The sequence below is a fragment of the Podarcis pityusensis genome (assembly GCF_964106645.2).
Source record: "Podarcis pityusensis genome assembly, chromosome: 3".
Taxonomy (NCBI): Eukaryota; Metazoa; Chordata; class Lepidosauria; order Squamata; family Lacertidae; genus Podarcis; species Podarcis pityusensis.
The window spans coordinates 66,579,585-66,606,339 of NC_138026.1; the positions used below are offsets into that span (position 1 = coordinate 66,579,585).

At 41.9% G+C, this 26,755-nt stretch overlaps 1 protein-coding gene across 3 annotated transcripts in view; it reads left to right on the forward strand.

Moving 5' to 3' along the window:
- The window catches only part of ESR1 (estrogen receptor 1), a 204,434-nt gene that overhangs the window by 12,742 nt on the left and 164,937 nt on the right, over positions 1 to 26,755 (forward strand). For 2 of the 3 annotated variants that reach the window (XM_080998375.1, XM_080998374.1), the window contains exon 1: positions 10,720 to 11,356. The exons of the other annotated variant lie outside the window; for it this stretch is intronic. The gene's annotated coding sequence lies outside the window, so the exon portion shown is untranslated. Of the gene's footprint in view, positions 1 to 10,719; positions 11,357 to 26,755 lie in introns of those variants that run through there. 3 annotated transcript variants of the gene reach the window in all.

A 26,755-nucleotide genomic window follows, 5' to 3' on the forward strand; every position in this document is an offset into this window, starting at 1 on the left:
AACGCAAACATACTTCAAAGCATACAAAAGTTGCAATACTTGTCTAAACATGAATGCTTTCAGCAGGTGCCGAAGAGTGCAGTGAAGACGCCTGCTTAATCTCAAGAGGCAGGGAGTTCCAAAGTGCATGTGCTGCTACACTAAATGATCACGTTCTTCCAAATGCAGATCTTTTTTCTGGTCCATTGGCTGTAATAAATTGAAGTGACGATTAGCTGAGAGGCACAAGAGCCTGCCAGTTTGATTGGGGAAACAGGAGATGAGCTGTGGAAGCGGCTGCTTAACACTTTTTCTTTCTACTGTTCCTAGACTCCAATCACCCTCCTCTAGCTGCTGAAAATACCTTTCTCTTTTAAATTGGTGGCAATGTGTGCCTCCCGACACACAGTGATTCAGGAGTGATTCAATCACATACCAGAATGTAAGGTTTGTGCATTTAAAGTGGATTAAGGCACTCTCTATCATCCTAGACCAACAAGCGCAATGAACTCCCCCGCCCCATTTGGAAAGCGACGAGGAAATTCAATGAAAATGTGAGACAATTGTACAACTAAAAGGAAGATCTGTCCAGATCAATCTTGCCCTAGATTACTTCAAAGTACATTACGCCAGCCTGCAGCAAAAGGGGTGAGTTTCACAACCTCAGGGCCCAGCTGCAAACAAGATTCAGAGCTGGAGGCTATAGAGTCTCCAAAAGAGGACTCAGACAAGTAGCCATGTTAGGTTCAGGGCTTGCTTGGAGCCTGCTGCTGGAGAACCACTGAGTCCACAGAGCGTGAGGCTGACGATCAGGAACCCCCAGAAAAACCTCCCTTATAGCATCAAAGGCATGAGGCTCCCCAGCCACTTTCCCCTGAGAAATCAAAGGTCTCCCACAGTACGTCACATATCCAGCAGCCTTGGAGGTACACTAGGTGAGAAACTATAAATGGAGGAGTACCTATCTTCAGGCCAAAAGACCGGCATTTTAAGAATCTGAAAATTATCCACAACAGAGTGGAGCCTGGAAGAAGTGGAGGTGGGAGACTTAAAAAATTTAAGTCTGAAGAAGTGTGCTTGCACACGAAAGCTCATACCAAGAACTAACTTAGTTGGTCTTAAAGGTGCTACTGGAAGGATTTTTTTTATTTTGACTATGGCAGACCAACACGGCTACCTATCTGTAACTTAAAAAATTTAGTCTGCACTCAACCTTTGCTGGGGTGAGTTGTTCACTGAGAGCAATCAAGGGTCCAACAATACCTGCCTTCTCTGTGGGATCTGGCACCAGACCAGAATCTGACAGTGGGTAAGGATGGGCAATGGAAGACAATGACTGTGTCTTTGTGGGAAGGACCCATTTCAGTCTTTCCAGTTGCAACCAGAGGCATTATGTTTACTCTTAGGTCTTCCCAGGTGCCCCTCTGCCCTCTCCTTCCCAGCCATCTCCTACTTGGCTGGGAGGGGAGCAGAGATGCCAGGATGCTTTCCTCCACCACCATCACAATGGGCACAAAGAGGAGAATCCTGTGTAATCAGGAGCTCATGTTCTTGTCCAGCTTCCCAACTGGTGTGCACTTTAAGACTGCCATGACGTTTGGTATGCTCACATGCCATTGCTCTCGTCTATCCCTTTAACTTTGGATTCTATAAACATGTGAGTTGAATTGGTGTGAAATCTATGGGAGTGTCTGATTTGGTCAAGGTGTGGCCTGGTCAGTGTGACTGTAGGGCATAACATTTTAACACATAATTTTCTTGGTGATCCTGTTTTAGTTTCAGGTGTTGCCATGTGATGCTCATGTGTTTGATTTAAGACTGGCAATACCACAACTCTTGATGCAACACTGGCACATCTTTTCCGCTGAGATATGGCTGTCGCTGGCTCTTCTTTTCTTTTGGCGCCAGCTTAAAACATGCCTGTTTATTCAAACATTTGGAAATGGTTAGCCTGGGAATTTTATAGATGATTCTCTGTAGTTTTGTGATTGATGTTAACTGATTTTATCTGCTTTTAAGTTTTGTTTAATGGATTTATTGTTTTAAATAATTCTTTATTGCTTCATCCTGAGCTCCCATGACAAAGGGTAGGTTATAAATATGTTAAATATTGATAATATAAATATACATATTTTAAATCATACTCACTTTTGCTGAATCCCACTCATAACGTTTGGGGTTTGCTAAGCAGACATCAGAATCATCCTGCAAGAGTGGACCAGTTGATCTAGAACTGCAGAACTGGATTCATTTCTGCTTTCAATTCTAGATACCAAAATCTATGACAATTATCAAGGGTTTGGTGGAATATTGCTCTTTTGAGCCTACTCAGGACAGTTGGTACTCTGCTCTTGTACTAACCTATAGAGCAGAGTGGTCCAACACATGGCCTGAAGGCCGCATGTGGCCCTTGAGGTCTTTTTGGCAGTCCTCAGCAACATTTGACACCGCCCCCCCCCAGCCCTTATACTGCTCTCCCAAAGCCAAGTAATGAGGTGCTGGGCTTTTGAAGGCAGTGTGAGGGCTCTGAAAGAGTCCCAGAGTCCTCCTGCCTCCTTCCCAAAGCCTAGTTAGCACATTACCAGCTTTGGGAAGAAGATGGTAGGGCTCTAAGACCCTTGCAGAGCCTTGTACCTCCTTCCCAAAGCCCAACACTTCACTTAGCTGGCTTTGGGAAGGCAGCATGAGGGCTGCAAGACAGTGTCAAATTTTGGCCTTGCTCCTGTGCGACAAGTCAGTGTACAGCCTGCTGGTTCCATGTCGAAGTACTCTTGTGGTCCGCTTGGTATGAAAAGTTGGACTGCCCTGCTATAGGGTGTCCAACAGGTAGTACAGTTTCTATCCAATATATGCTCCTGATTTGATCATTGGGTCAAGTACTTGATTGTTGTAAAGTGAATAATCTCACTCTGATGTAGCCCAGCTTTTTTATTGTTTCCAAAATATTTACCACAATATTCTCAGTGATTTTGGAAATATTTTCATTTTTTTAAAAATAATATTTATTGATAATTTCAAAATTGCAAAAAAAAAAAAACAACAACAACACTACAATACACAAAGAAAAAAAAGAAGAAGACAATAAAAAAAGAGAAAAGCACAATAGAGCAGTAAAAAAGAAGAAAAAAGAGGGGGGGGGGAAACACAAACACAAAACACAAAACACAATTGCATATCCATAATTTCCATTTGCTTGTTTCATTGACCTCCTCACACCTCCGTTTTTGTATTCTAGTTTAGTAATTATTTCAGCAAATTCTTTCCATCTTTCTCAATTTTTGTTATAAAATTTCTCTTAACAATTTATCCTAATAATTAGCTCAACAAATCCTTACCATCTTTCCCCATATTCTATTATTCAGATTACCTTAATTTATTTATCCTTATCTTACCCCTAAGTGCCTTAAAACTTAAATCTTAAATTTCAAATATACATAACTCCTAATATCATTTCTGCTAGAGTCGTATAGTTTCATTCCCACATTTTCCCTAATATTCATTAGCTGATTCTAAAATAAGAAAAGTTTCCATTATAAATTCTCTTCCAATCATCATCCAGCGTCTCTTCTTCCTGGTCTCGGGTCATGTCAGTCCTTATTGTCCATTCCGTCTAGTCCATCAACCTGGAAGCCTTATGTCCGAGGCCCTTAAATCTCTTCCATGTCCCTTCTGCAATTCTTCTTCATCTTGTTTGTGCTTGCCCTTTTCCTTGCCTCTTGTTGGTCTCTGTCTTAGTTTCTTTCCTTTCTCATTGAGGAGTAGGTCTCTGGGGGATTCCAACCCAAAATTGTCTCCATCACCCTTCATCCAGCTCACCCATTCCCCACAGTCCCACTCCCCACAGTCCTCGATGTAATCCAAAATGAATTTAAAATCAAATTTCAGAATCTCTCCAAAGCTAGAAATCTCCTCATTTCCAGACTCCCCTTGGCCCTCTCCAGCTTCAATCTTCAATAACAGTGGCTTATGCTCCTGTAGGGCCTCGGGTCTCTCCATTTGTACTATTTGAGGTGCAGCCACATCCTCCTCCATTGTCAACTGCACTTGCCCAGTCGGTACAGATTGATAGATTGGTTCTTGGATGATTTCTGTATCAATGTTATTAACCACAACAGTCAAATCCATTTTCTCATTCATTAAGTCCATCTTTTCATGCATCTGTTCCAGCAAAGCATTTGTCTTGCATAGAGCAAGCAACCAGTCTTTCTCCCAGCTCATCTTTGTTCAAGGTCGAAAAAGTCTGTTCCCACAGTCTTAATCTCACAGATGTTGGGTCTCAAATATGCTGCAACAACAATCTAGCAAGCTCCCTCTAGAGGAGACAATCTACTTGTAGCCATTTTTTTTTTTTAAGACAAAGGAAAGTTACTTTCATTTTTCAGATGTTTCAGATGTTTTTCAGATATTTTGTTTCTTTAGGATGCAAAGGCAACATTGGAATCAACTTGTTTCTCTTCATTAGCTATCTGTCAAAATGTTACGTTCACCATCAATGAACCTCAGCAACAGTTTCTGTCTCTGACACCCCGTTCCCAGGTTAGAGACGATGGAAACTTATCCTTCTTAACTCCCTCTCCTGATAGGGTTAAACAGAGTCCCCCCCCCTTTTCTCCTGCTTCCAAGGGGGGTTTCAGTAGTTCTAAATGAAGGAAATTTAGTCCTTTTTTGACGGCTTCCCGGCTTTAGCTTGCAATATTTTTGCTTTAGCCTATATACAAGGAAACGGAAGGCGGACTTCCTGTTTACACCTTCCCGCTTCGTTACCAAATTAAAACAATTTCTTGATCCAATTTTCCGTTTCTACTCACGGGTACTTGTTTTAAGTCCAATTGTCCACAGGAAAAAGTCAGCGCTCTCTGGCGATGGCTGTGCGGCTTCACTCCGTGAAAGTAGCAGTCAGTTCGTAGCACCGCGCTTCTCACCCCACTTCGCTCCGGAGCCCTTAAATGGGATTCCCCGCGAGTAGGGGGGCGCTTCTGGTGCCCTGCCGAACCCCACGTTCCCAGGCTTCCTCCGCCTGGGATTTCTAGCGGGTCCCCACCTTCACCGCAGCAGTAAGACCCAGTTTTCACGGATCCCGTTCCTCCGATTGGAAGAACTCCGCCATTCACCAATGGCGCTGACCCGGAAGCCGATTTTGGAAATATTTTCAACAAGCCAACTAGGGTGCCTCATGATTAATACGTTAGTACTTCTGCTGAAGTTCACATGTTGGGCAGCAGCAGTGCTATTATCACTCTTAAAAATTACTGTATTTTTCAATCTATAGGACGCACCTTTTCCCCTCCAAAAATGAAGGGGAAAAGTGTGTGCGTCCTATTGAAAGAATCCAGGCTTCAGGAAGCTATCCGCAAGCCTGCGGAGCCGGATGGGAGTTCCCGCCAGGCTCCGCAGGCTTGCGCACAGCTGCCTGCAGCCCGAAGCCTGGGGAGCATGGCGCTGTGCACCCCGGGCTTCGGGCAGCTGTGCGCTAGCCTGGGGAGCCCGGTGGGAGTTCCCTGCAGTCTAATCCTAGGCTGAGAGTGTCTCAGATGAGGCAGATGAGGTACATCCTCTTGATTTAATTTAAATACTTTTATTATTTAATTTGGGGGTTGAAAAAAACTTCAAACCTTAGAAGTTCCCGCCAGGCTCCGCAGGCTTGTGCATAGCTGCCTGCAGCCCGAAGCCCGGGGAGCACGGCGCTGTGCACCCCAGGCTTTGGGCAGCTCTCTGCAAGCCTTAAGAGCCCGGCGGGAGTTCCCGCCGGGCTCCCAAGGCTTGCGGATAGCAGCCTGCTGTCCCCGAAGCCAAAACAGCGAGACGGGGCGCTGCACAGCCCTCTGTCTCACTGTTCCGGCTTTGGGATGGCTGGGCAAAGCCTCCACGGGGCTGCGGGGTGAAGGCACCCCGCCATCCTGCGGAGGCTGCAAAGGATGTCCCTGAAGCCTCAAGCCTTTGGAGTGCAGCTGCGCTCCAAAGGCTTCAGGGATCTTTGAGGCTGGTGGTGGGGGAAAGCAGCGCTTCCCCCCACTGCCAGTCCCACAAGCTTGGGGGGCAGCGGCAAGGCCTGCTATTGAACGCACCTTGTTTTTGAGGGGGAGAACAAGACCCCCCCCTTATTCTCCCCCTCCTATGGTCCGGTGCGTCCTGTGGTCTGGTGCGTCCAATAGAGCGAAAAATACGGTATCTCTCTTCACTCAGAGCTGATTACAGCAGCAGTAGTCAATATTGTGCTCTCTATATGGTATTAGGCTGCAACTCCCATCAACTCTGTCGGTCATGCTGGGTTGGTCTAATGGGGGTTGTAGTCAGACAACATCTGGAGAGCTCCATGTTGGGTATCTGATATGGGTATGTAAATACTCAGGTGGTTTGACTGTAATGCCTAGAACTAGAATAGGAAGTATGAGTATGGATGTAATCCAGCAACAAAATGCTCAGTTCAGGTGTAGGTTGCTCAGTCAGATCTCTTACAGCTTAATAGTTCTTTTACGCATATTTCTGTTTTGACTACAACTGGAATACATTGCCTTGAGTTCTAGACAGAGATTAAATAGAGATATAGCAGATTAAATAAACAGTAGACAGGGAGATGAATTCTTTATAGCATATCACGATGCTTTAAAAATAAAATGCAGGCTTTATATTGCGGGACTGATCCAGTGTTATGAAATAGGGATAGAGATACCACTATTAAGTGCTTTTTTCTGGGGGGACGCAGGGGTACACATACAGTACCCCTAAATACTTTGTGAATCATTGTACTTTTGTCCATTTACTGTATTTATTTTCCCCGATTTGAACTATTAAATTGTGATTTTTCTGGAGTCAAAATGAGAGTACCCCTAAACATTTTTAAAGAAAAAAAGCATTGCCTCTATGCATAATATAGCAGGAAGCAGTCTTTCCGTAGCAGGAAGACAGCAAGATGGACTGTATCAAGCAAATCTACGAAACTATAAAAGCTGGAATGAACACAAGAAATGTCAGGGACAGGACACAGCTAAGCCCTGAATAAGCTGGTTTCAGCTTTCAGCTCTGGAGATGGGTAGAAATTTAAAGGGGAAGCTATAAATCAAACTCCTGGGATGTAGCCTATTTAGTCATTATTAGAATGAGCCACCATTGTGTATATTTGGCATGTAGCAATAGAAAGACATTAAAATTATGTATGTTGATAATCAAAATTTCATGTCAAGAAAGATGGATTCTATGATCCCCTGTATGAATTAATCATTTATGCTGCTTCAGTTAGTCACAGGGAGAGGCAGAAGGCTGTGGCTGCTGGTAATGAATAGGCCTTTTTTTCTAGCTGTAAAAAACTGATTAGATTTTATTCACACACTTTGCAGCCGATCTTTGCAACTTTAAGTGTCAGAAATTTTATTTTAAATGTACACAACATAATTCAGGGCTGACTTCTGTACCCAGTACAATCTTCTTGTGCCTGAGTGGCGATGGCTTGCAGAACACAAGCATCTCTCCCATCCATAGAAACCATCCTTGGGCTCAGCATGCAAAAAGAGAGCAGGAAATAATAGTTGCATTCCAAGCCACATCACAGGAGTATCCCCTCCCCACACCAGAATGCTGTGATAATGACTGATTCAAGGATGCTAAACATCAATTGTCATCTAGGATATGTGGCAAAATAGTAGCTGTTAGGATTAACCAGAGCAAACCTGAATTAGGAATTGAGACTGATCATCTAATTAGCAATGGGGATTAGGGAATTAGATTAGGGAAAGATACAAAGTGGATTAGAAAAAAACATGTGAGGATATCAGTGTAATCTACAGTCTGATCCTAGGCTGAGAGTGCCTCAGATGAGGCAGATGAGGTACATCCTCTTGATTTAACTTAAATACTTTTATTATTTAATTTGGGGATTGAAAAAAACTTCAAACCTTAGAAGTCTGCAAGCACATGAAAAAACTTTTTTTGAGGCAATTGTTCTTGCATGGTGGGGAATCTTGGGAGCCGTAGTTTGTTCAGTGTGTTGAGTGTTGTTAGGAGACCTGTTTTCCCCCTCAGAGAGCATACAGGTTAACATTTGCAGACATCCTTTCTCCTGCAGCCACCTGCACCCATCAAGAAGCTTCTCTGGATGGTAGGGCGCTCTCCTGAATAAGGTAGGTTGGGGCATTGTGGACTGCTGCCAAAGTCAGAATTGGATCCTAACATAAATTGAAATAAGGAATTTCACAGAAAGTGGGTTTCTCCTCCCCCACAGCCTCTACCTGCATTGTTCAGGAAGGGCCTTTGAACACCTGGAGAAGCTTGCAGAGGGAAGGAGGGGACAGGGGACTTTCTTTAAGTTTCTATTTAAAGGCAGTTATAAACTGCTTAATATTTTGAAATCTTAGCGACTTGGAATTCAAGCCATTACTTTTAGAAATTGTATCTAAAGTTGTTGTTTTTTTGTATTTTATGGTTTTACAGTATGGATTTATGAATAGCTTGTTCAGTTCTTGCTTGGCATAGAATCATAGAATTGTGGGGGATGACACAGATCATCTAGTCCAACCCCCTGCAATGCAGGATTTCTTTTCCCAACGTGGGGCTCGAACCCATGGCCCTGGGATTAAGAGTCTCGTGCTCTGCCACACATGGTAAAATAATGACACACAATCTGCCCCATATGGTAACATAATGACACCCCAAAATTTTTTTTTGAAAGAAAACATTGTACACTGAAGACAGCTATAAATTAAGTACACTGAAATAGAGATTTCTTACGAAAAGCAGTTTCCCCTTAAGGCACTACAAGCTGGCTGTTAAAGTTTAAGCAGAAATTGCAAGCTGTTGTTTTTTTTTAAGTCCTCCTTTTCCTCGTGTATTTCTGGATGTAGACTATAAATAAAAAAAAATAGTATTTATATATAAATAAATAACATTTATTTACATTTATTACTATAATATGCATTTATATTATATGAAATTGTTATTTTATTATTTTATTTTATTACTCCTGAATGACTTGCATATGTAGTGTATTACTCAAGAGCTTTCACATAAGTGGTCCATGAGCGGGAAAAAAGCTATGGTGTATACAAATCTATTAGTATTAACATATATAAATGAAACCCATCAATTAAATAAAAGTATATGAAATGAATTGGACGACTTGTCTAATGAATTCATAAAAGCCCTGGAGTCTAATACACATGCTCCCTGGTGATAGTAGGTTAAGTCAGATCCATTATTTATTTATTTTATAAAATTTATACACCACTTGATTGTAGAAAACCTCAAGATGGTTTACAATAAAATCAAGAAAAAATCACAATCCTACTTTAAAACACACAGAAGTCAAAATACTAAAACAGATTAAAATTATCTCTTGATGGGGTCACCAACCTGGTGCCCCCAAAGGCCTCTGAACAGGGGCACCAGACTCAGCTATCTTATTTTAAAGCAATTTCTGTTAAAGGAGCTAGCCTGACTGCTCCTACCTGTCGTTTTTAGCCAACAAGAGAAGTCAGAGCTGTGGACACCAGGCAATAGTAATCCTTAGCATCTAAACAGGGCTGAATTTATAAAGGCGTGATTGGAGTGATTGCACCAGAGCCCATAATAGGATATGCTGCAGACTCTGAGCTTTCATTTCAAAAAAACAAATCTCTACTGCTTTTAGATAACAAGGTATGTGCAGACAACCTTTTAAGCTGGGATCACTAACCCAGAGCAGTAAAATAATAAAAATAATAAAACAATAAAAATGCTTCCTCCAGCTGTGCAGCACAGACCACTTGGTGGAGTTGGAAGGGCCCACCCTCTTGCCACTCTGGTTGGCTGTATTAACTCCACCTCTCCTTTCCAGAGGGAAGGACTTCCCCAGGCAGTTTTGGGACAAATATGGAAAGAAAAGGGTAGGATAAGTCAACCTCTTTAGGTTTTTGGAGGGTGCATGGGCTGAGGGAAAGGTTGAGGCTGTTTCACCTCCTTTGCTTTGGCTTCCCATAGAAATATTTTTTGAGAAGGTGGGGGAGAGATTGTTCCTAAGTGGTTTTAATGTGAGACAGTGCACAGACTTTATCATAATCAAAACATTTTCCCCAAGTGTTCCCAATTTTTTGGGGGGGCACCCACTTTTGGGGGGCACCCATTTCAGAGACATTCGTATTATCATTACTTTTTCCTCCTGTCTGGCCCACAGCAGGGATTGTTCCCAACTTTTTTTAGGAGCACAGTGTGAAGGCAGAAATATGATTATTGTCTCATACATTCCCAATTTTGACCACAGTCACATTTATTTAGGTGAAAAAATAGGGTCCCCACAAAGGATTGCACACAGGACCCCTCAGAACATTAATCCACCACAAGCAGTCTTATATAATCTTATCTGGAAGCCATGCAGCAGACTGTATTATAGCATGTAACAATTCAAACATTTGCAGACGACTAAAAGTGTCTATGACTGTGCAATTAGACCACAGGGTTTAATCCATTTAATTTACATTTATTAACCCACCTCAGCATTTTTCATTTAGGGAAGCTAATATTTTGTCTTGTTTTAAAATTCATTTTTCACCATATATCTCCTTTAAATTAGGTAAGCAACTTGTTAGTTTGTTTTCTGTCTCACAGGATCTGTTTGTGCCCAAGGCAAACTTAAACAGCTGTGTTCCAGGCAGAAATGGGAAGATCATGTGACAGATGGGAAGGGCTTAGGAACCAGTAGGAAACTAATCCCTTTCAGGGCCACTTCAGGCAAATATCATACTACTCAGCAGTAGGTGAGTGGAGGGTAATGACGGGCCAATAAACTATCTTTTGCTTCCAAGGGCTAGGTGAAAATGCATACAGCTTTAACTTACCTTTGCCAACGTTTTGAGCTTGTGGCCCCATTCTAATGAATATCTAGCAGCATGCATTTCCTGCCTACTCCTTAACTAATGCATTTTTAAGAAGCCCAACTTTTTTTTGTTGTAGAGGGGGGAATTTCTACCTTCTCCACAATTTATAACATAGGAAAAGAAATTCATTTGGACCATCTTAGCATTTTCCTGGCAAATTAATAGCACTATATCCTGTCATATATCTCTCAGCCTTGATGGTAAGTTAAAAAACAAAACTATAAAGTGCAGAGAGAGAAGCGGAAAAAACAGGATTCACAGGGCTCTTTGGGTATTTGATAGATTTCCCAACCTCTAGCATATGGTGGTGCTAGTACTTTATTTTTCAGCCAGCCAGCCAGCCAGCCAGCATGATTATTCATTTTACAGTTCTATCAGCCTCATGGTTACTGCCAGAAAGAGAATCTCATCATAGCTGAAAATACAAGCACACATGCAGCAGAAACCACTCAATGGGAAAGACATATTAATGTCTCTTGCTCCAGCTTTTGTCTCAGAATGAGAAGATTGGCTGCAACTCAGATGATCCTGTCAAAGTAGGTGACTATCTTACTTTCTTGAATGTTTGTGGTATTGGCATTTTTTTAAAGACGGCTATAAGTTAAGTACACACCTAGGAGTTATGTGTGTGATGTGGGATATAGTTACTCATGTTCCCGTAGCAGTGAATGCATCCAATGATTGCATTCCCCCCCCCCCCCGAATAGTGGCTGAGGACGGTGTTGCTATCTGGAATCTGTGTCTCCGGCTGTGGAAAACTGACATCTGGAGCAGTAATTACTGGGGATGTAGGGGGGGGGGGATTAAGTGCTTCCTTTTTCACAGAGCAGGAATAACAGTCTGTCTTCAGCACTCTGGGTGAAAAAATGTTTTTAGAACTCACTTGGCTGAAGTGTCATATTGTAAGGATACCTGCAGGGAACCGCATGGATCTTTCCATTCAGTTATTTATGAATGAAGCCAGAAGCAACTATGCGACTTCGGGCTTCAAAGGCTGTTTTAACTTTGTGTGTGTGGCATGTGTATGTGTAAATGTAACATTAAGAACATCATCCTCTACGCAGTTCTGCAGCAAGACAAACTTTCAGCTGCAAAGCAAATTAATTCACATTTCAGTTTATATGGCATTAAATACGGCAGATGTTTTAGAGTGAAAACTGTACCATGTAAGCAGACCACTGTCTAGGCAGACAGGACAATTCAAGCTTCTTTCACCTGCAAGCTCTAAATTCAGGCTGAGCATGATCAGTGCAGCACTGTGGGATTGGCTCTTAGTTGCTTGGCTGCCAAAATTCAAATGACTCCCAGAGCGAGAGCTTCAGGGTCTACAGGTCAAGTTGGGAGTGAAGTTCCTTGTGCAATATCACTTGGAAGAACGGTGTGTTCTCAACTGTACAGAAAGCATTGAAATGTCGGAGTGGATGCCCTATCCCCGCTCCCCAATTTATCTTAATTCGTGAAAGAATTATGTCTAATATTAAATATAAAAGAGAATGTGTAGGCATATACGCATGGGGCACATGTAAAATACTAACAGTGTAATTCTAACTATCCCCTATCAGAAATCCTATTGCAGTCAGTAGGGCACAGATAAGTGGAGTGCAGGGGTCGGGAGAGAATTAAAGCCAAAAATTAATTCAGTCAATTCATATCATAACACAAGCAGAGTTTACAACAGAGGAAAAACAGTCAGAAACAAAAGGGGAAGAGAGGTTGCTTCTTTACATGCTTTTTGGAGGTAGGATTGAGGTGGCAGTCCTGTGCCCTTACCGGGGAGTAATGCCCATGGAATTCAATAGGACTTCCTTCTGACTTACTGTGGTTAGGAATGTGCTGCAAGTCAGGTAAGAAAGAGAAGGCGAGGGTTTAAGCAAATGGATCAGCACTACCTGTATTTTAAAATCCCCCTTTGTAAGTTTGTGGGGGGAAATACAGAACTGATATTTCTGTTTACCTAATGGAGCATTTTATCCCTCTTTTGTATCCTTTTCTCAAATGGCACCAGGGTGAGTTCTCTCATCTTGAGTTAACTTGGCCACCCATATCATCCCGCAAAGCGGTAAAGGTGATTTTACCATGATGTTTGGTAGACAAACTGTAAACCTGTGGGCTCAGCATCTTCTTAGAACGCAGAGGAAAAGGTAGTGGTCAACTTGGACAGGACGCTTCCTGAAAACCTTTGGTCACACTTTTGAAGCTAACATGTAACAGAATAATTACACTCACTCTGTATTAAGACTTATGTGTTAGCTTTTTGATAGATGGGGTGGGGGGGGGTAGGGAGACATTTTTTCAACAACATATGAATTCATGTTTTTCAACATCTCCATGAAATGGATTATGTATCCTTGCTGCAGCCTTACACCAGGTGACACCACTTGTCTACTTAATCCAGTGTTGTCTACTCCAGCAGGAGTTTCCCAGGGTCTCAGATATTTCCCATCATCTGATTCTTTTAACTGAATATGCCAGAAACTGAACCTGGGATCATCTGCATGCAAAGCAAGTGGTCTGCCAGTACCACTGAGATATGGGCCCTCCCCACCAAGGAACTTTGCTTTAACCTTGTATACTTGCACTGCTAGATGGCTCTAATTCGAGAATTTAGATGTGTTGCTTCAGCACTTGGGATCCCTGTGGTCCAAATGTACCCAGTACAACAGCTCACATTGATTTTCCCTCCAAGCTACACACCTAACTGGGGCTTACGTGGAAGCAGCACAAGCTTGTGCAGCCAACATGACTGGGCTTTTGTTTGTGTGTGTTCGCGGGGGGTTCTTCTCCTTCTCCTGGTTGGCTACTAGACCTGCCAAGGCTTCATTACCCTGTTACTAGTGTTCAGTGTTGAATTAATTGCATTTTGTTTTAATTGGCTGTAGTGATACAATTACCACTACTAATTCTCATTTGCTATTACTCCATGGTGTGGGTGCATCTCTGCTAGCTACTCTTAAAGTGGTGCCAATCTGCCACATACATACATTATTTCTTGCCAAAGAAACAAAACAAGACAAATGCCTAAATGAGGCATAACACAAGTAGGAGTCCATTCTACTATCCTGTCAGGAAATATGCAAATACCACCTAGCCAGGAATACCATTTTATGTAACATAGGTTGCAATCCTATACCCACTTAGCTGGGACAAACCACACTGGACACAATCTGAATAAACATGCATATGACCTATCTAATTGAAATGGGATTCTGTTTTAGCCACGCCAAGTTTATTTTCCTCTCACTGATCTTTGAATTGAATATCCATACAAGTTACATACATTCATGCATCTCTGCATTCTGAGTTTTTGAAAACAAGAATTGAGATGTTGCTTCATCCCCCACCAGCCCATGACCTGGAGACACAGCTGAGCAGCTTTTATTGAAAAGCTGCCTACATGCACAGCAGAACTGCACGGAGCTGTACTCCTTTAGATTGCTGGCGGTAGATCATGTGTTTAAATGCTTCCTGAATTTCATTTCTTGCACAAAGAAATCTAGTTTGTGGGTAAAGACTGTAGCACCATTTCTACTCTAAAGGACATTTTTAAAATGACTCCTATTAAAAACATAGGGACACAGGTGGCGCTGTGGGTTAAACCACAGAGCCTAGGACTTGTCGATCGGAAGGTCGGCGGTTCGAATCCCCATGACGGGGTGAGCTCCCGTTGCTCAGTCCCTGCTCCTGCCAACGTAGCAGTTCGAAAGCATGTCAAAGTGCAAGTAGATAAATAGGTACTGCTCCGGTGGGAAGGTAAACAGCGTTTCCGTGCGTTGTTCTGGTTTGCCAGAAGCGGCTTAGTCATGCTGGCCACATGACCCGGAAGCTGTACGCCGGCTCCCTTGGCCAATAAAGCGAGATGAGTGCTGCAACCCCAGAGTTGGTCACAACTGGACCTAATGATCAGGGGTCTCTTTACCTTATTAAAAAACATACTTTACCCCAGTATAGTCTGAAGTGATGTAGTTCCACAAAAAACACAAGAGTTTACCTATAGTTTGAAGGTTAGCAAATTTCTCTCAGTCTGATTTAGAAACAGTGCCTTTAAACATGTCTTTAAACTTTTTGGATCTGAATTGGTATTTCAGGCTTTCCCAAATAGTATTCTGGACATATGATTCAGAGATGACTTCACGCTGGGAACTGAGCCCTCTGATGACCTTGAACTATTAATCCTCCCCACTCTTCCTACTGAATGCAGCTTTGTGCTCCTTATTTTAAGCAAGAGGTCATGGCCACAAGACTCAACCCATAGCAGGAAGGCTGCATTTGTTGCAGATGTTCTCTGCAGCATCCATGTGCATATCACATGTGTTCATTGGAGCTAGTCAAGTCTGGTATTTTTTGGGTATATTACCGTATTTTTCCGTGTATAAGACGCCCCCATGTATAAGACGACCCCTATTTTTTTAAAACCCAAAATTAAGAAATTAAGTTTTTTAGCTTTTGGGGGGTGGGCTGGGGGAGGTCACTTCCGCCAATCGCTCACTCGCCTGCCCGCCACTGCTGATCGCTTGGCACAGCCACTGCTGATCGCACACCTCGCCGCAGCCAACAATCGCCTGCCATCACCTGCCCGCCTCATCACAGCCGCCAATCGCCTGCCCAATTCCGCAGCCACAGCAATCGCCAGCAAGCCTTGCCACAGCCACCAATCACCCGCCCAATTGCCGCTGCCAATCTCTTGCTTGCTTCTGCCATAAATCACACATCCCCGCTTTGTATTCACTATCCATGTATAAGATGGCACCCAATTTTTGCCTAATTTTTTTAAAGCAAAAAGCATCGTCTTATACACGGATTTTACTAGACATAGAAATCCAGATGAAAATCCAAGGTGGCATCTCTAGTATCAAAACAGCATGTTTCTATCTGCATACCTTATAGCCAGTGTGGGGAACCTTTGGCTCTCCAAATGTTGCTTTACTACAATTCCCACTGGCCATGCTTTTTGGGGATGATGGGAGTTGTGTGTCAGCAACATCTGCAGAGCCATACCTGCCTTATAGCAAGGTAGAGCAGAAGGAATTACATGCATTTTACACAAACTTGCTACCTCCCACATTGTTTTGCATACTTTAATTGTTTTCCTCGCTTTTGCAATTTGTGTCAACATTTTATAAATCACAAGTTTATTTAGGTTCTAATGAGGCATTTCTCCTAAAGTCTTGAAAACAAAGAATACCAAATAGTGAAGAGATGCCTTGGTACTGATGATATAATATTAAAGCCCTATTGCATGCTCTAAAACCTGTATATGGTTGTGTGTGTTTTTTGCGGTTTGTGTTTGGTTAGAGGTGCCGCTTGTGGTTCTGCTGATCTGAAAGACCTGTAGGAAATGAAAACTACTGTAGCTTCATTGGCTATTAAGGACAGCTGCAGTGAAATATATTCATTCCTGATGTTATTTAAGGTACTGTGTGTGCTTGTGTGTGTGTGTGTGTGTGTGTGAGAGAGAGAGAGAGAGAGAGAGCGAGAGAGAGAGAGAGAGAGAGAGAGAGAGAGAGAGAGAGACAGAGTTCTAATGCCCAACTACAGGAATGTCAACCATCGCTTGCATTCAACTCACCTTGTATGCCAGTGGAAGCCAGCACAAAGGCTCTTGCTAACACAATGGAGCTTTCCCCCCAGGCACCCCCATGTCTCCCATTCCACTCTGGAGGGTCAGGCGAATCTACAAAACCCAGTTGGAGGAGAGGGGAGATTTGGCAAGCAGAAATGCTTGTGATGATGGAGTGATCAGAAGACTGGCATTTAATTTCCCCCCATACTATTAACAAGTTAACCATATTGTTACACAGTATAAGCAGATGTTCTGGGTTGTAAGAACTAATGAAGTTTAGGAAGCTGCACTCGATTTATAGCTCTCCTATCAAATTGAGATGAAATAAGGCAGTCCAGGTGATGTAGAGTTTCTCATAAGAAAAGGGCATGTTTGTTTAGGAATGTTTGAACAATTGGTGCAACTATCAATACAATTTGTAGAAGGCATGGAAACCTACTTCCTGATATTGGTGAACAGACTATTGTGGATGCCTAGATTATAGTTGCAGATGCTGTGCACTTTCTGACTTAGGGTCATACAGTGGTGCCCCGCAAGACGAATGCCTCGCAAGACGAAAAACTCGCTAGACGAAAGAGTTTTCCGTTTTTTGAGTCGTTCCGCAAGACAAATTTCCCTATGGGCTTGCTTTGCAAGACGAAACGTCTTGCGAGTTCTTGCGAGTTTGTTTCCTTTTTCTTAAAGCCGCTAAGCCGTTAATAGCCGCTAAGTCGCTAATAGCCATGCTTCGCAAGACGAAGAGACTCGCGGAACGGATTAATTTCGTCTTGCGAGGCACCACTGTAATGGGTCCTTAACTTTGTGTCTTGCCCCTCAGTGTAAGAAAACAAACCAAGGTATTTGTCACTGCATAGATTTGAGAATGTTAAAAGGATGAAAGAGAGGCTCATGCCATGAGCCCCACAGTATTGTTAGGATCAGGCTTAGGCTGGCAGACTGACACAGGAGATGAAGAAGAAACAGAAGAGGGGGCTGAATGGTGGGAACCTACTTTGAAAGGGGGGATCTCCTCTTTCAACCCTGGTGTCAGGTGGTTTGGAAAGAGAAGCAGGGATACCAGCTCTTTCCTCTTACCTTTTAGCAACATGAAGAACCTCAGTGGAGGCTGAAGAGGGCTTTGATCAGCTGAGGGGAACGTCTGAACAGGAGGTGGTAGTGATTGAACAGGAGTCTGAACAGGAGGGCGCGGTCTTGGCGCACAGAACCAGGCACGGTCTTTTCAGATGGGAGCAGACCCACCAGCTCTGACAGAGCACATGTTTGCAAGCTTAGCATTCCTGTGAGGCAAGAGTCTCATGAGCAAGCATGCTATGCCTCATCCCCAAAAGCTGGTGGGAAGGGTGGGGAAGCTGTTGGATCATCTTTGTCACTTCCGTACAGTTCTGTATTTCTTGTCTTGCTCGTGAAGTCCTGAAGTGACTCCAGAGTACAGTGTCTGCTGTTGAGCCTGTACCATTACTTGTCTGAATAAAGATCTCTTCCTTATTTACAAGTAAGAGCGTGTGTGTGTGTGTGTGTGTTGGGTGGGAGCCAGCATAGGCTTGCTGTATCTTTGTGGTTTGCCCTTTGCTGATGTGGTATTGCTGTTGCTTCTGAACTTGTGGGAAGTCCATTACACTGTTAGCATTGCCAATTCTCCTGTTTAATGCAAAAGGAATTTGGGTGCATTTTCTCTTGCTGCTGCTCATATTGGGCACAGTTCTGATTCAGTGCCACAGAAATATGGAGTTGTTGGCATCAAGGGACAATGGAGTGTGGCTCCAGTGGTGAAGTCATACCGTTGAAGAATCACAGTGCCTGCTATGGGGGGAGGCCTTCTTAACTGTGCCCGTTAATTGAAATCTGAGATGAGCAAAGACCTCCCTGGTCCAGTTTAAATTACAGCAGATGGTCAAGGCAAATTGGTGGGCATGGAGAGATGAGCAAGAGCACAGGTTTCAGTGAGGAAGATGCTAGGCTTCACAAGCTGCTCAGGAAACATGACTTCCCACACTCAGCGCCTGCTCCAAACAGCTGTGAGCCTGCCTTGCACACTAAGGACAAAATCATCCCCATAGTAAATGATTTTCCCAGTTCATAAAAATGACTTAACAACCACTAATGTATAAATATAAGCCACAATTCTGATGTTGGCTACATGTGGTTCAGTGGAACTAAAGCAGTGGTAGGGGAACCCTTTTTGGAGCAGGGGCCACATTCCATTCTAGGCAGTCTACTAGAAGCCACATGCCAGTGGTGGGCAGGGCCAGAGGTACAAGGAGGTGGAGCAACAAAGTCAGATAAAATACCTGCATAATAAGCTAGTTTTATACACCCTCCTTTATACCCCTCTAGGCAAGCAAGTTCAACATTCCAGCCAGGCAATACTCAAGCAAAATGTAAAGCAGGAACAGTGAGAGTTGTGGGCTGGAGAGAGGGGATGTGGCTGAGGAGGGGTGTGTGACTTGAGGACAGTCCTGAAGACCAGACAGAGAGCATGGAAGGTCACAGGTTCTCTATCACTGGACTAAACATGTATGACCAAAGTAATTTTTGATTAGTAAATGTTCTGAATTCCTTTTCCTGACTCAAAACCACCAGTATTGAAGGTTTTCTTGGTAATAAATTAAACATGTACACTTTTACTCTGTAGTTACAAGCATTCAGTGAAATGGCATAACAGAATCTGAGAGAACTTTATGGAAAAGGATACAGAAAAGTTAATTATAATATAAATCATATATAGAAACCTCATTTGGCAAATAACATTCCATTTTATATTTTCTTAATCTGGCAGGAGAGGGAAGCTCTGTTTTCTTAATAAGGGCAAATCTCAAAGATTTTCAAGCCAGCAATGAGCAAATCATTCTTGGCAAATATATTCTTGGGTGGTGTATACAATGGATGAACCCTGATCCTCAGGACACTGAGATTCAGTATGTCTCCTCCAGAAGGAGAAATCTGTGATTTAAGCCCTGGAAAGTTCAGACCCAGTTGGAATATACATCTTCTTTAGCTGAGTCAACACAGAGGTAGTAAAGAGTTCAAGAGCTTCTTAAAATGCAATTGCAGATGATAAAAATACAGACTTCATCTGCAAACTATAAATGGAAGAGTTTGGGACATAATAATGAAGATCTCCTTTTATCCCACCAGATATATCAAAATCTACTACTGTGAGCAACTTACTCATAGGAAGAGTCAGCATAAATCTTTGAGAGAGAATTTTCAGTCAAGGTTTGGGGAGTAAGACATAAGGAAGATAAGGATGAAAAAGACCCATAACTCAGTGGCAGAGCATGTGATCTGAATGCAAGTGAGCACTAATTTGTCTCTTAAAGGTCATCTAAGGGACCTTGAGATCCAGGAAAGTTATTTTCCCACCACACTCCCAGTACTGGGCTGTAGATGAATTGCTGGTTTGGCTCCAGATAAGGCATGTACTCGTATTTTAAATCAGTAGTCTCTTAATAACAACCTAGACAGGAGGAACTCTTATTAGAGATATATACCACCAATGAAGGTACTAGTGCAGCTGGTTCAGGTACAGCCTAATTTCTCTCTTCAGCAGTGTACCTTTCATATTTAGATGGTTGAACTCAATCCTAAAGCTATACTGAGATGTTTATTAATAACCCTCTGCCATGTGAGATGAATCCATAATGAAGGAAAATGTGATTTAAGTGACTTTACACCATCCCATTCCTTTCTGGAAGCAAGGACAAACTATTCCAAAATAGTCTTATGATGTGCTTTGCAGATGTGGAATTTTGTGGTTACAAAGAGCATTAAGAAATTATTTGTGAATTAGCACTCTAACTAGTCTTCTAAAAAGACAGGCTTGTGGGCTTATCCAGGAGTAGATGTGGTAGTGGTTGAAGGACTCTGCCCAGACTCTTGGAAAAGACTTCTTTCTGATCAGCAGATCTTATGCAGCCCTTCATCAGGAACAGACCCACACATTGTACAAAACACCACTGAGGAATATCCCTTTAATAAAATACTTAGTTTCCTACAGTGAAACCCAGTGTTGGAACACTAATAAGCATGGGGTTTTGTGCAAACGGAACTAGCAGTTCCCAGAACTATATCCTTATGGGGCAGATGATGCAGAACAGAAACAATTTTACACCATCTACAACATAATGAGGCTAGAGTCATTGAATTGAAACTGAATAAGTGCCTTTGACTTCAGTCGGTGTTCATCAGTTTCTCCACCCTAACTGATTCAGGGCTGAAGACCTAATTCAGTTTTGACTGGTACTGGTAACACAAAAGCCTGAAGGGTACAATTTTTAAAGAAAAAAATCAATGTTGCATGGTAAATAGAATCAGATGGACCAACAACTATGAAATTACACAGTTCATTTCCAGGTAAATGGTGGATTGCTTTTCCAACTTAATATTTTGTTCTTTTTATTGGGAATTTGAAACATGCCACAGAGTGCGTGCAGAGTAGACCACACAGATGGAAACACCGAAGAGACGCAAAAATATATTTGCATGGTTTAATAACAAAACTCCTCTAACATACATCTTACATAGTGTTTATAATCATCACCCATCCATGCACCAGGGAGGCAGAGTAAGGTACATACAGCACATTATATACCATTCACAATTGCTGACACAGCTAATTACAGCAACTTATCAGCTCCCGTTGCTTGGTCCCTTCTCCTGCCAACCTAGCAGCTCGAAAGCACATCAAAGTGCAAGTAGATAAATAGGTACCGCTCTGGTGGGAAGGTAAACGGCGTTTCCGTTGTTGGCTGTTTTGCAGATTAGTTGTGCTGCAGAAGGCGTGCTGGGGAGACCACACATTACAAGGAATGCAGAAGTAACTTTTGCTAGGTTTTAATAACAAAAACAAAAACTCATTTTACATTAATTATAATATATCAATAAGCATGACCTAATCACCAACCCATCCAACAGGGTACTGAGAGAGCTAGGTGCTGCTCTTTATATACTATACCCAACAGCTTAATAATCACAACTTAACAGCACTTGCTATACTGCTTCACAGCTGTAAAACTAGGTCACGTTATTTGCTCTGGCCCTTAAAGAAACACACATCTTGTGGAACAATAATGAACCTTCAAATTTAAAGAGACCATTCAACATCCGTATGCTGCTCTGGTTCGCCAGAAGCGGCTTAGTCGTGCTGGCCACATGACCTGGAAGCTGTATGCTGGCTCCCTCGGCCAATAAAGCGAGATGAGTGCCACAACCCCAGAGTCGTCCGGGACTGGACCTAATGGTCAGGGGTCCCTTTACCTTTATCAGCTAATTACAGTGACTTATCAGCACCTGCTACACAGCTGTAAAAACTAGGTCAGGATATGCATCCTGGCTTTTAAAGTGGTACACACAATAATGAACAATAACAATAATGAACCCTAACATTTAAACAAACAAATCAACAGTTTTTTGTCCATTGCCTTATCAAAGGTCTTAAGCAACTGGAAACTTTCCTTTATGCCCAGTACATTATCATACTATTGTTCCTAGATAATATTGACTGATTCATTTTAACATTGACTAACTCAACTGTGAGTTGACTATTAGTCACCTCTTAATCAGACTGTGCTTCTGTGGCTCCTTTTACTCTTATTCCATAGGTCAACTCACTTGTTGTTTTTGTGTTTATTGTTTTTGAACTTCATCCAGCATGTCAATATCTTTCTGGCAGTGTTGAGCCTGGAATGTCATGTGGAAGTACAAAGGCAACAACCAGTTCATTTATTACCTTGTTTGCCTCTTTCCCTTGGCCAACTCTTGGTTCCCTTCCTTTCACTAGAGATGCTGTTGCTGCCACAAACCATCCCAGTCCATATCCCTAAAACTACATATTTGAAAAGCAGACAACCAAGAAAATGTGTCTCTTCCCAAATAGACCTGTGAGATCACTACAGTCATCAGATGATGCTTTGCTGACAGTGTTGTGATCTGCAGAAATCCATCCCGCAAGAACATGGTAGCATGCACTTTGTGGAATGAACTTCCCTGTGCAATGTGATAGGCACGCATGGTGTCTTGTTTCAATAACCTATCTTTTTGCACAGGCATTCTCAGATCATTGATGCCAACTTTTAACTGACCTCCAAGTTCTCATGTGGATGTTCTAGAGTGATGGAGTTCTAGAGTATGGGGAACACCACTGAAAAGGAATTCTCTTTTGGTATTGCACCATGACCTGCCTCCAGAGGCAACACACATGATAATAAAATACATCAGAATGATTTTTGCAAATGTAACTGATATCAGAGGGAGAATGCACCAAATTTTTAAAAAAGAAAGATGCAGATGAGGACGACTACACTTGGTCTTGAACTTACTATTGGAGAGATTAAATCAAGAGAGAAATTATTCCGTTTCAGCTGTTGCCCAGTATAATGTGTGTGAAGCACTGAATTTTTAAAAAAGCACTATATGAATGCTAAAAACTATTACGATCATAAAGAGGTGTAGTTCTAGGTACCCTTTTGTGATCCTTACCACAAAATCATGATTCCATCCCAGTGATGATTTCATAATAAATACGCAGGTAGTTGGTTCTGCCTACATGATTGCAAACTTTGAAAAAGCAACACTGTAACCAACATAAAAGCTGCTTCCATGTTGTTCTGTCATACTTAAAGCACCATTGAACTAAGCCTGTGTGATACTGATGATAGTACATCGTATTCATATAGCCCTTCATTTATTATTTTTATCTATACAGAGAGTGCTCAAAGCACATTATGAGAAGTGCTTCCCTTAATCTCAGCAATTGCTTGCAACCCTGTTGCACAGCAGGCCACCACTATCTCCATAATGCAAATGGGCGGTGGCTAAGGCTTTGAGGCAGTCACCTACCAATGGCTATCTAGTATAAGTTGACAGGGGACGTGTCTCAGCAAGCCTCCTTGGTAGACGGGTGTTTCACATACAAATGTTCTAGTCTCGTGGATTTTTGGAAATGACATGTCTTAAAATGTTTTTTTTTTTTTTTACTGAATATACTCATGATCAAAATATACACAAGTAATACTGCAATAGCTCAGCAAAATATGCACTTATAACATGGTGATGTGGAAAATATGAGATACACACACATACAGACACACTTTTCTTCCGTTTCGGTTAATTAGTTAATAATTCTAACCATGACCAAACTAGCACACATATAACATAAACTCAAGAAGCAAACAAAGAAGAGGAGGCGATAGTATGGAGTTTTGGAGGAAAGACATGCTCAGCACTCTAGTCTGATCTTGCTCTCTGGCCTCGCATTGTAAACTTGGCCTCAGTAACATACAGCTGGTATGAACTTAGTGAAAGGCTAAGTTAGGGAAGAGCCAAAATACAGTACATGTCTAAGCACAGTCACATGCAAACACAGAGATGGGAAGAAGGAGCAGATTTCTAGGGAAAGGACCTCTAGAAGGTAGGATTGAGAGTAAAAGTTGCCTTTCCCAGCCCTGATTGAAAATAAAATAGCAAGCAATGAAAAACACTGTGGAATTTCAAAAGGCTTGCATCAGGAGGCTGGGTTTTTTACTGCAGCTTTCTTATACTGTCTTCAGAAATTATTCCATTAAACTGTTATGGGTGGTATTTAACTCAAAGGTCCAGCTCACCTGTGAAAATTGCATGAGACTGAAATAGTGACTTTTCAGACTCATCATTTCAACCCTAATAAATTTTGCATGGAAAAATAGCCATGGATTAAGCAATTGAATAGTGTTTTGGTGGTTTTTTTTGTACAGAAAACTGCTGTTAACAAATAGACCTCTTAGTGTATACAGTCGCTCAAGCTTCACAACTTAAAAGCATTTAACTGCAGAAAGATTATTGTTGCCAGCAAAGGAGAGATAAAATCAAGGAGATTTTGTTGTACATGCTTTCTCTTGAGAGTTTTGCCCTAGCAAAGCTTTAATTATGAGAGCTGCAGATGTACTTTATACTTAATTAAATGTTCTTTTTTGTGCTATGTTATACATGTATAAGGTGGGTAAATTAGGGTGAAATCTTACCTAAGAATTTCTCCATGACTGCATATAGAATCAAGCTATCATTCAACAAAGCCCACAATTTGCAAGTAAAATAATTATGACCTCTTCTTACAGGGGCAAATATAAATAAGTCTTCTCTCAGACAAGTATTGATTTACATCGAATAAGACTATTATTCTGGCCTGCCACTGCTCAGCCAAAATGGATCTCTACTTCATGCCTTGGTTCGCCATTTGAATAACAAGATGCTGGGTTAGATAAGCCTTTGGTCTGATCCCGTATGGCTTTTAATATTCTTTTAATACATACATTTGCAACAAAAATAGAAAGTGTGGGAAATCATAATAAATAAAGTAAAGGTGAGAATGAGGAACCGTGATCACATCCTCCATCCTGCATAGCAATGAAACAGTTTATAAAAGAGGCTGACATAGCTTGTGGTGAAGGGGTTCTCTAAAACTACATTTGAGACTTAATTCCACCAGCTTGGTTAGAGAGACTGTATCACAGTAAGGTAATTGTACACTAATAGCATCCCTGTTCTGTCTCTTTGGCCCAACACCACAAAAATCTTTCAAACCCAGTCTCAGTATGATTTCTTTACGGATGACAACCCACCCCCTCACTCTGTCCCTCTGAACTTGGCTAGTGCTGCATCAAGTACCCAAGTGGACACAGCTGGTTTTGCTCAGGCCATCTACCCATGTTTCAGTTGTACATGCCAAATTGGCCCCCCAGCCTCTGTCAAATGAATGGTGGATGTTTTCTTCTTGGCAGACCTCTCATTTAGCAACACCACCACCTGACCAGAGGGTCAGCCGGCCAGCACCCTCTGATTCTGAAATATCCTCGAGGGAGGCTACAGACGAGGGTAATTCTCCCAACCTACCCCACCCCGCCATTGCATATCCACTACTTGTGAATATTGAGAGTAGTCCTACCTTCTTAAACTTTGGCTGAATTGTGCCCATTGTATCTACAGTTGTACCTTGGCTCCTGAACACCTTGGGAATCAAATGTTCCGGCTCCCAAAATCAAAAACCGGAAGTGAGTGTTCTGGTTTTTGAACAATTTTTGGGAAGCCGAACGTCTGGCACAGCTTTCGCTATTGTTTCCGCCGTGCCTGCGCAATCGAAAACCAATCGGAAGCCGCGCCTTGGTTTCTGAACATTTTGGAAGTCGAACGGACTTCTGCAACAAATTCTATTCAACTTCTGAGGTACTACTGTATAGTGTAGATCAATGTTCAGATAACTAATATGCAAAATTAAACTAGATAACTCTCCAGATCTGTATTAATGCCCATTCTGTTTCACAACACACTTGTCTTTGAATCCATTGCTATTGATAGTATCTAATAGGTTGAGGATATTGCTCTTGGCTACTGTCATATAGTAAAAATTAAAGAATGATCAGCAGAAAATTTGTTGTGTTACCAAGAGATTTTACTGCCTTTTAAACAAAAATACTCAGTAATAGGGATTTGCTATTCACAACAATGTGGAAATAATTATATCCTATCATTAAAGAGAGCTGATATGTTTCAATATGTATGTGTGGTAAGTGAACATGGAACAGCTAGTCAATCTTGTTCTACTGTTTGGGGATAGATTTAGAATTCCCTATTCTCATCCTAAATGAAAATAAAAGTAATGTCTTTAATGAAATTGAAGAAAGCTTCCTTTTGAATTGAGTGTGGCCAGTTATCTAGCTTAAGTGTGACAAGATCCTATTGTGAATGGTTCCTTGGCAGACAAGTAACATTGCATATCACAAGGAGGAAATGCCAAAGCATTTTTGGCTGGTACAAGCAGAAAATGGGGCCAAATAGATGCATCAGTGAGAATAACACTAAGGCCAGTTCACACAACCTTTTTAATGTCGTGAGGTATGGGTGAAATGATTATTCTCTGAGAGTGGCATGGGACTGGCAGCCCTCATGTTACTGCAGTAACATAATAATCTGGCTTGAATTCATGCAACATAGTGCCTGAGTGGTAAAGGCACCTGGAGTAATTTTGCATATTTTAATTCTGTCCATCGGTTATGAAATCAAATGGAAAGCTCCATTGCACAAGAGCACCTCCTTCCCTCTGCATATATCCCACTGAGTGCTATCCTCCTGAAACTGAAACTCCTGAAACTCCTTTGCACTGTGTCCAATGGGACTTACTAATAAGTATGTTTTGGACTTCATTTAAGAGAGTGAAAGGCAATTATTGATGGTACTGGGCACACCATTTTTACAGGATCTATGGATCACAAAAATAAGCTCAACATGATACAGGTTGAGATTATGAACATCCTTCCAAAAACTTCTGTTATGGTGTTAGCTTGCCATTTGACTTGTATCAAAGGACATTAAAAAAACCCCTTTAATTATGTTTCATAAATGTGAG